Below are 9,690 nucleotides of genomic sequence, written 5' to 3' on the forward strand. Positions count from 1 at the left end.
GACATGCCCTTTCTGCACCTGGTCCAGCAGTTTAGTCTGGCAGTCAGTGCTGAAGTCCATGGGGGTAGGGTGGTGGGGAAAGATAAGCCAATTCTACAAACTGGTCCTGGAAAGGCAATGCCTCAGAGACTGGGAGAGAAGCTAGGGCTTTGTCAGTGTTAGGGACACTTGACCCCCCCCCCCCAAACACACAGCCTTTTTTGTCAAGGTGGCCAAAGTGTCAGTGATCTCCCTTGGATACTCTAGAACCAAAAAATTCCTGCCTTTGTTAGTAGTGGGTGGAAGAGAGCCCGGAAGTAATCAGTCTTGTTTGTATGGAGGAGGTGACAAGCCCTGGAGGTTACAAAGAAGCTAAAGAAAGGAGGAGAAATTTTGCAGACAATGTCCCTATGCTACTTGTGGCATGCATTATGTCCTGACCCCTGGTACTCCCCAGGAACCTGCTCTGAGCTGGACGTGATAACTCCGAGGACTTGACCTCAGTGCTAGCCCAAGCATGCTGCGATAAATTCAGCTTCTGTCAAGAAGCTGAAAAGATGTGCCAGATAAAGGACTAAATCAGTAGCTGAAGAAACTGAAGATTCAAGGGATTAGGAGGGAATCCTGTACTGGGGCCCTGTGAACCACTCCTTGCAAGAAGAGGCGTGGACCCATCCTTTCCTGGAATATAGAGCTCCAAAAATATATAGTCCTGATTCCAGGGCAGCCCATTTCTACACAAGTGAGTTGTCACCTTTTCAACACCAGAGGCTGTATGTCATGAGGGATCTCTGAGAAAGAATGGGGTCCAAAGTCTTTTGACAAAAGAGAGCGAGAAAAAAAAGGTGGAGCAACTATTGATGCTGTCCCAGAGACCTTGATGTCCTCTCCACCACCAAACCTCTAACTGGACATCCAGCAGAGTCCGTCTAGACCATCTTGCTCCTCGGGCAACTGTCCTGCTTCTACCGCCCGGAGCAGTCTAAGCCTAGCATTTGCTACCTTTTGCCCTAATCTACTTAGCTGGCCTCTGGGCTTCCTCACCGCCTATTTCACCCTAGGGCTGGAGCCGGGGCTGGGGTGGGGGTGGGGGTGGGGCGAGGCGCACAAACAACTCTAGGGCGTGTCGGCCCGGCCCCAACTAGAGCATCACTGAGCAGGGATTGGTTGATATCTTCTGGGTTCTGATTGGTCGGGTGTCAGTGCTCATTCACAGCTTTGCTAGTTGGCCGAAGCTTGAGTCTTGAATCCTGCTTCACTTTGTACATTCTGCACTAACCACTGCTTGCACACACCTTATTTGTAAATAGGCAACATTCAGTTGTTATTTTCTCGTGACGGACATGCACCCAACGTACAGTGTTGATCCTTTTAAGAATGACTGAGGGTTTACTGTGCCCTACCTCCAAATCATTCCTGTGCTCCTGAACGGAAGGGGCCCTGAGGATACTGCGTTTGGCATACCTGGTAGAGGCTACGGCTCCCCTTGAGGGGCCATTTCCTGGCTTAGCCCTTCTCCAAGCCCCTTCTCCCATCTACATTTTGTCTCATTTCCTTGCTTTCATCACACGATTCCTTCCCGTTTGTCTAAACATATGTTTAAGTACTCAAGCTCACCTGCAACCCCACCTGCAACCCCAAAGCCAGATAAAGGCTGATGCAGGGCTTAGGCAGAAAAAAATAAAGTGAGCACTTTTTAAATTTGGAAATGTTTTCATACTACAAAAAGTTGCAAAAATGAACACCTAGATACCATTCACCCAGATCCGATGGATTAGCATTTTACAACTCAATCGCTTGTAGACTAATTTTCTGACTGTATTTTCTGAATGTGTCATGACACTTACCCCTAAATAATTCCCTGTGTGGTTCCTAAAAATAGGAATATGCTTTTACACTGCAGTCTAGTTATTAACTTTACCTATTTATGTAAATTTTTCCTTTAACCTACCACCCATATTCCAATTGTATCAACACGTTCTCCACTCCAGTACATGATGGCTGCTGCATCTCTGTGGCCTCTGTAACAGAAACATTTACATAGCTGGTACTTGTGAAAATACAAACATTTCCTTCTGAACTGGTCCATCACCTGAAAGAATACTATATAGGCAATTTGTCCTGAGGCTATCTTACCTGGAGGTACAGGAGATTCCCCCTGTTCCTCATAGATGGTGACAAATTGGATCATCCAGTCAAAATGTGGCAGTGCTGGCCCCACCCCGGGGGCGGCCGCTCAGAAGGCAATTGAGACTGGGCGTGGTGACTCAAGCCTGTATTCCCAGCTCTTGGGAGGCTGTAAACAGGCAGAGATGAGTCTGATTTATTAGTGAGACTCTGAATACCCTATAGACCCTTCCCTAAAATACAAAAAAAGAAAGAAAGAAAAAAGGAAAAAAAAGAAAGAAAATGTTATTCTGTTACTCCACCCACCCCTCACAACCAATCAGCAGCCCAAGGGGAGACATTTTAAGACCAAATATTCCACTCTTCATTAAGATTTCCCTGTAGATTTAGCATCCATGGAATTAGACCTAATTCCATCTTGACCATGATGGTCAAAACATCTCTTTGCAGGTGTGGGAGATAGCTCAGAGACATAAGCGCCTGCCTGGCAAGCACAAGGTCCAGAGTTTGATTCCAGGTATAGGAGAAGAAAAAAAAATCTCTTTGCATAAGAAAATAAGGACGTAGGCAAAGAAGATGGGAACATATACAAAGGACATCAGGAGCCACCAAATGGCCCAGTCCAAAATAATCTAAGCATCAAAGTCAATATTGATGATAATAAATTATAAGCAGTTGAAAGAAAATGATAATTCACAAACCCACACATAAAGGAGTGGCCAGCTCCTCCCATCTGTAAGCTCTCAATTCAGTCTCCCTGTCAGTCACTTTCAGAGTGATAGATGAGTCCTCCCGTGCTCTCATCCTGTCCCAACATGTGCTCTCCTCTGATCTGGTGCAAATAGTGTCACTTACCTGGCTGGAGAGACCTGAGCCCTGGAGTCCTGTTGTACCCTCTTAGCCCTGTCTCACGGAGTGCTGTTTTCTCTCTTTAAAGAGGTATCCAGTAAGGAAAATCTCCCTTCGAGCCATACTCTTGCTTTCTGGGGGATTCTCCACTCTGGAACTATGTTGTACAAACTGAATGAGGCTCTTCCACCAAAGAATAAGACCTCCCTGCCATTTCTCTGAGCACCCAGAGCCCCATCCAGGGACTGAGGAGGCAGGTCTGACTTTCTCCTTGCTTCCCTGGCCATTTAGTGCCCCAGCCAAGGGCTCCCCTCAGAGCTGAAGGACCCTTTCTGCCTGGACATCAACGTACCTGTGGTGAAGAATCAGATCTGAACATCTGCACCAAATTGATCTCAAATATTCCTGCTTGGAACCATAAGGACAGGAAGACGAGTAGGTATTTTCTACTGAATTTTAAAATGATTTGGGATAGACTCACAACTAGATTCTGTGTTCCGTGAAGAAGCAGGCAAATTATATAATCTCTGTGCTTCAGCTTCCTGGTCTGTAAATTGGGATAATAGTGCTATCTATGAAGAGTAAATAAAGTAATATATGTAAATACTAACTGGCATATAGTAAGCTTTTATGCTTAATTATTATTGTTCTAATTGTTATTGCCCGGGATGTGCTGAAGTGTTTAGGCTCTCAGGTCAGGACAGGGCTTTCACTTTTACTGTGGGACCTTAGGCAACTTATTTAACTTCTCTGTATCTTAGTTTCCACATCTATAATGTGCAGCCCTGAGGGTTTTTCTGAAGATTAAATAACACATACAGAAGTATTTAAAACTGGGCCAGCCACATTGTAACTATGCAAGAAGCTATTGTTTGCCATTGCTAATCTAGTATAGGTGGTGATATTCTCTGCCATATTTTTTACTACTACTTTAGGGTTTTTGATATGGAGTCTCACTCTACAGTTCAGGCTGGCCTTGAGCTCACTATCTGAGGTCAATTTCAAACTTACAGTGATCCTGCTGCCTCAGCCTCCTGTATGCTAAAATTATGGCATGTGCCACCAAGCCCAGCTCTTTGACATATTTTAGAGAGAAAAGTGAGACTCAGAGTTGCTAATGAGTTCATGGTCACTAGCTAGAAATAGGTGGAGCAGGGACTTATTTGTACCCCAGTCTGACTATCACTAAGTTCTAGGAACTAGCGTAGCCACTATACTATACTATTGGGGTGACCAATTATCCAGGCTGATTTTACCCAGAAATTGCTTCATATGGGAATGCTGTTGCAGGGCCCAGATGGGAATGCCTTTGTTCCCCACTTAGAATCATTTTCACCTCACAAGGCTCGGCTCAAATGCCAGTTCTTTTAAGCTGCCTGCTTTGACCCCTCCTCTCTTCAGAGCTTCTTCCTCCCATGGAGTTCCAGAGTTGTCACACACTACCTGCCACTTGCCAGCTGTTCAATGCCAGCCTTACCCTTTGCCTTATCATAGGGTGAGGGCACAACATGGCTTTCATCTCTGGGGTCTTACTGTGGGAACATGGGAGAATGAAAACGGTCACAGAACTAGATTGAAATAGCCTAGGGCCAGTCAAATAGTAAGTGGATTAAAGCGCCTGCAAGCAGGCTCGGGGCTGGGGGTTTTGATCCCCAGGCCTGTCCTGCTGGCCCCGCCCAGGGGCTGTGGTGTGTCTGCCTGTAATCCCAGCACTTGGGAAGCTGTAAACAGGAGAATCACTATGAGTCTGATTTAGTAGTGAGACCCTGAACACCCTGTAGGCCCTTCCCTAAAATACAGAAAAAAAAAAAAGATAGATAGATAGCCAGGTATTGTGGTGCATGCCTGTAATCCCAGCTCTTGGGAGGCTGAGGAAGGAGGATTGTTGTAAATTGGAGTTCAGTTTAGGCTACAAAGTGAGCTCAAGGCCAGTGGGAATTGCATAGCCAGACCCTGACTTAGAAAAAAAGATAGATAGATAGATAGATAGATAGATAGATAGATAGATAGATGTAAAGAAATTATAATAAAATAAAAGTATATATTCAATGTAGTCAATTTATAAAATCTAGAAAAATATTAACAGCAAAATAAAATTGATCTATAAAGTCCTTGTTCAACAATTGTAAGCATTTGGCTTTTTTTCTTCCCTTTATAACTAAAAATAAATAAATAAAGCCATATAGTATAGTGTATAATGTAGCACCCCTGTCCCAAAACACTATACTGAGACTGTTTTTACAGACACTGAATATACTTTGAAGCCAGATTGATTGATTGATTGATTGATTTGTGGAACTGGGGATTGAACTCAGGCCCTTGCGCTTGCCAGGCAAGTGCTTCTATTGAGCCATCTCCCCAGCCCCTGAAGCCAGTTCCATGGTATTCCACGTATCTATGCCTGACCTCCACTTCACTACCGTAGAGAACAAGCTGGCATCTCTGGCAAGAGGACAGGATCCCTGGTCTTAGACACTGTCGCTAACGAGGGAGAAGGCACGACTTTGTAAGAGGAGACCAGCCATATCTCACGTGCCTGCTAGCAGTCAGTCCTGGAGCAAATATCTACTCAGTTTGGGGGCTTTGCCATGCCTCGGGCTAGGAGGGGCAGACACTAAGCAGAGACTCTTCCCCCCCCCCCCCGTCTCCCTGGGGATCTTCAGAAGACAGCTATAATACCCGGGTGCTGGATATGCTGCCTGGCTGGCCACATGGACAGGCTCCTGAAAGGACCATGGGATGTTTTTGTAAGGGCATGGGATTGGCAACCACACACATGTCAGGCTAGTTATTATCCCAAAAGAGGTAATTTAAAAAAAAAATGTTTCCATATTTCACCCATGCATTCTTCCAAATCTACAAGAGCTGCTACTGATTCTTTAAGTTTCCTCTGAGGTTTTGGTTAAACAGGCCAAGTTGGAGAAAGGGACAGGTTATCTAAGTTGTCTGGGTATTTACATCTCTTGCTTTTCTCCCTTAGGCTTTGTTAAGTGGCCTTTGGTGGTGCTAAGAAGGAGGGGTCTTACGGGGGCAGGGATGATGCTGTAGTTTGCAAAGCCACCACTGATGCCTGGTCATTTGCCCTGAGCTGGGGAAATCCTGAAAGGGAAATGTTCTGACTTCCCTGTGGTGGGCTGGAGCCTACCTTGTGCTAATACTTCCCCATTGGCCGTATCCTCACAGTATGTAGTGCTATCAGCTCCTAATGATCTGAGTCTAACATGGGGCCGGAGAGATGGCTCAGTAGAATAAGTGCTTCCCTGGGAAGTGCAAGGGTCTGAGTTCAATCCCTGGTCCCGGCTGGGAACAAAAAAAAAAAAAAAAAAAAAAGGCTAGGACAACCCCACAATCTGAGTCTACAATAGACAGACTCAGTCAAAGGTACCACCACCTTCCTGGTTGCTAGGTGGGAATCCCTGATGTTTCTAGGGCTCTAGCAAGCTGGGTGCCAGTAGGTGGAATGATGACTGGATAGAGGAAGAGCTAGAACTTCAGTTAAAGGCAGACTAGGAATGGTCCCTCCAAGGAGCTTCCGTTAGTCAGCTTTTTGTTACTGCCACAAAGACCCCAGACAATCAATTCACAAGGAGGGAAGTTTGTTTGGGCTCATGATTTCAGAGGTTCCAGTTTCTGATCAATTGGGCTTGTTTCTTTTGGGAATCTGAAAGAGAAGAGGAAGAGGCTGGGGTCCTTCTTCTCCCTTGGAACAAGCTTCCTCCATGACCTAAAAACCTCCTGGCTCCTCCTCCTGAATACTCCACCTCCTCTCAGCGCTGGGCACTTGGGCCTTCGGGGGAACATTCCACAGCCAAACTATCACAGAGATATAATCTAATTCTCCAAGCAATGGGGAGCTATTCAGCCCATTCACCAGGGCAGAGGCCTCACTAGTCTGGCTAGAAAAATAGCTGCCATCCCTGAGGAGGAAGGGCTGGCAGGCTGGGCCTGGTTGCAGGGTTTGAGCCAGGGCAGCATAGGGGAAGGGAGATGGGGAACATTCCAGAAGAAAAAAAATCAGGTAGAAGTCCTGGGTTTACATGTGAGAGAGGAGAGAGAGAAAGCAGCATGGGAGTTTGCAGCTTGGCTGGGTGGACTGTGACCTTAGCCAGGACCAGGATTCTGAGACAGGAGGATGGGAGATGACTGGTCAGCGGCTTGCCATGCGGACAGCGAGGCAGCTGTGAGACACCCTTTCCAAGGGCAGCTATACCTGCCACATCCAAAGGCAGCAGGGGATTTCCAGGCGGAAGTGGGTCCAGAGAGAAATCTCCAGCATGCTATGCTTAGGAGCAGATGTGTAATGTAATGATTAATAATACCTCTAAACCAGCCATGGTGGTGCACGCCTATAATCCCAGCATTTGGGAGGCTGAGACAGGAGGAGCACCATGAGTTTGAGGCCAACTGAGGCTAGGTAGTGAGTTCAAGTCCAACCTGGAATAAATAATAAGAGGTTGTCTCAAGAAAAATCAAATAATAATAACAACAATAACATGACTGACGGCTACTGAACAACCAGGGAGCATGCCGAGTGCTGTTTTGGACATGTCCTGTCCATAGATTTGTTTCATCTCAGTTGCACTCCTTTCAGGGAGGCACTAGAGTTAACCTAGATAAGGAAACTGAGGCACGGAGAATGTTAAATAACAGGCCTGCTGTCATGCAGCACTCAAATATAGCCATGAGGGCTTGGTACCAGGCCACGTTAGTAACCCCCAAGGGTCCCCAGAAGGAAGGAAGAGGGCTGAGCCCTGGATCAGTCCGAGGGAGGCAGAGCAAATGAAATGCAGCAGGAGAAAGAAAAGTAGGAAGGTGGGACATCCCTTGCATCCTACTGCGCCTTATCTAGCAGCCCCAAGGCCCAGGGTGCGCAGGAGTAGGAGGAGAAGGCATTAACAGCATCCAGGGCTGAGAGAGCCAAAGAGAAAGGTAAGCGGTTGAGGGAGGCTTCAGCGGAGCCTGCAGTGCTCCCCACCGATGCAGCTAAATCTTGGAGGAAGCCTACTGATGAATGGGGATGGCAGAAGTGGGGGATGCTTGAGGGTAGGGCAGAATTGGGGCACAGTTATTTATTTATTTATTTATTTATTTATTTATTCCTTTAGTGATACTAAACATTCAGTCCACGGCATTCACTCTTAGCGACACTCCAGTTCTCAATTCACTGATTGAGACAGGGTCTTGATGTCACTAAATTGCCCAGGATGGGTTCAAACTTGGATCCTCCTGCTTCAGCCTCCCAGAGTGCTGGGATTACAGGCCCGTGCCACTACTCTTGCTGTCCAGCAGGGGCAAAATTATTTTAGAAAGGGTCTTCCTCATGTGTGGGAAGTTTCAAGCAGAGGTGAGGGGGAGAGAAAAAGACTAATAAGAATTTTCTGAGGTGGTCAGGAAGTTTGGTTGGAAAGCAAAGGAAACCTTTCCCCCTCTGAGAAGAGCAGAGGTAACAGAGGCCTGAACTGGGCAGAATCCGGGGAAAAAGAGGAGAGAGGAGGGGAAGGACGATTGAACTGACTCCCAGATTGAGCTGGGAAATGGCAGTGGGGATGGGGGGCTGAGGTTTGCAGTCTTTGAGCTTAGTGTTTGGAGGAGACTTAGGATGGGAAAGACTCAGGACGTGGTTCTGGCCCCCTGGAGTTGGTGTCCAGGGGACGCACAGAGACCTATGTGGGCCGCTGGTGTGACCCTGGAGAGTAGGGGGAGGTCTAGCTTGGGACCTCTGGGGCTCAGAGGCAGTGTTGGCAATAGGCAAGGTGACCCAAGGTGAGAGGTGAGGAAGAGGTCTGAGAAAAGCCTCCAGGACAGACCTGAGGGAGAAGTATTGCTAGCCAAGCGCAAGGAAAGTGTGCTTCCAGCCAGAAGCTCCATTACAGCGACTGGGTTTTATAAATGACTACAATGGCACCATTTAGGTCAGGGTGGTGGTGCATGCTGGTAATCCCAGCACTTGGAACGCTTCAAGTGTGTCATCCTTGCGCAGGGGCCATGCTAATCTTCTCTGCGTTGTTCCAATTTTAGTATATGTGCTGCCGATGTGAGCATGATCCCAGCACTCGGGAGGCTGAAGCAGGAGGATCATTACAAGTTCGAGGCCATCCTGGACTATATATAGCAAACCCAAGGCCAGCCTGAACTACACAGTGAGACCCTATCTCCAAAAAAAAAAAAAAAAGATAACATTTAAACATTTTATGAACAATTCAGAGATTAGCACAGACAGAAATGTCCAAGTTTGTATGTGTATTCTCCTGACCCTGAAATGCCAATGCGATGGGGATAAACTAGAGGTTCTTGCCCGTAAGAGAAAAATGGCGAACGAACGGCACTGTGGATAAAGATAAGGTAACACACTTGAGGTACCATACAGCACTCTAACATCAGCTACACTGCTAACCAGGAGGATAAAGCCTGAGGTAGGTTTCAACTTGGCAGAGAGCCAGGAGTCCCCAGTACAAAAGCACAGGTCAGTATCTCTAGATCTAAGGTCTTTAACCTGGGGCCTGGGCACCATGTCGTCGTTGGCGTTGGCGTTTGAGGGCCTCTAGAAATCTAATGTATTAGCTGGGGAGATGGCTCAGTGGAACAAGTGCTTCCCTGGCAAGCGCAAGGGCCTGAGTTCTATCCCCGGCTCCGCAAAAGAAAAGAAAAAGCCACAAAACTTTAGGGCTGGGGAGATGGTTCAGTGGAATAAGCGCTTCCCCGGCAAGCGCAAGGTTCCATCAAAAAATTAAAACT

General features: G+C 46.9%; 1 pseudogene; it reads right to left on the minus strand.

Moving 5' to 3' along the window:
- Window positions 1-8,896: 8,896 nt before the first annotated feature.
- On the minus strand, window positions 8,897-8,997 carry LOC111813781 (annotated as a pseudogene).
- Between the last annotated feature and the right edge of the window lie 693 nt (window positions 8,998-9,690).

Source organism: Octodon degus, unplaced genomic scaffold (assembly GCF_000260255.1).
Source record: "Octodon degus isolate 3935 unplaced genomic scaffold, OctDeg1.0 scaffold00222, whole genome shotgun sequence".
NCBI classification, from domain to species: Eukaryota; Metazoa; Chordata; class Mammalia; order Rodentia; family Octodontidae; genus Octodon; species Octodon degus.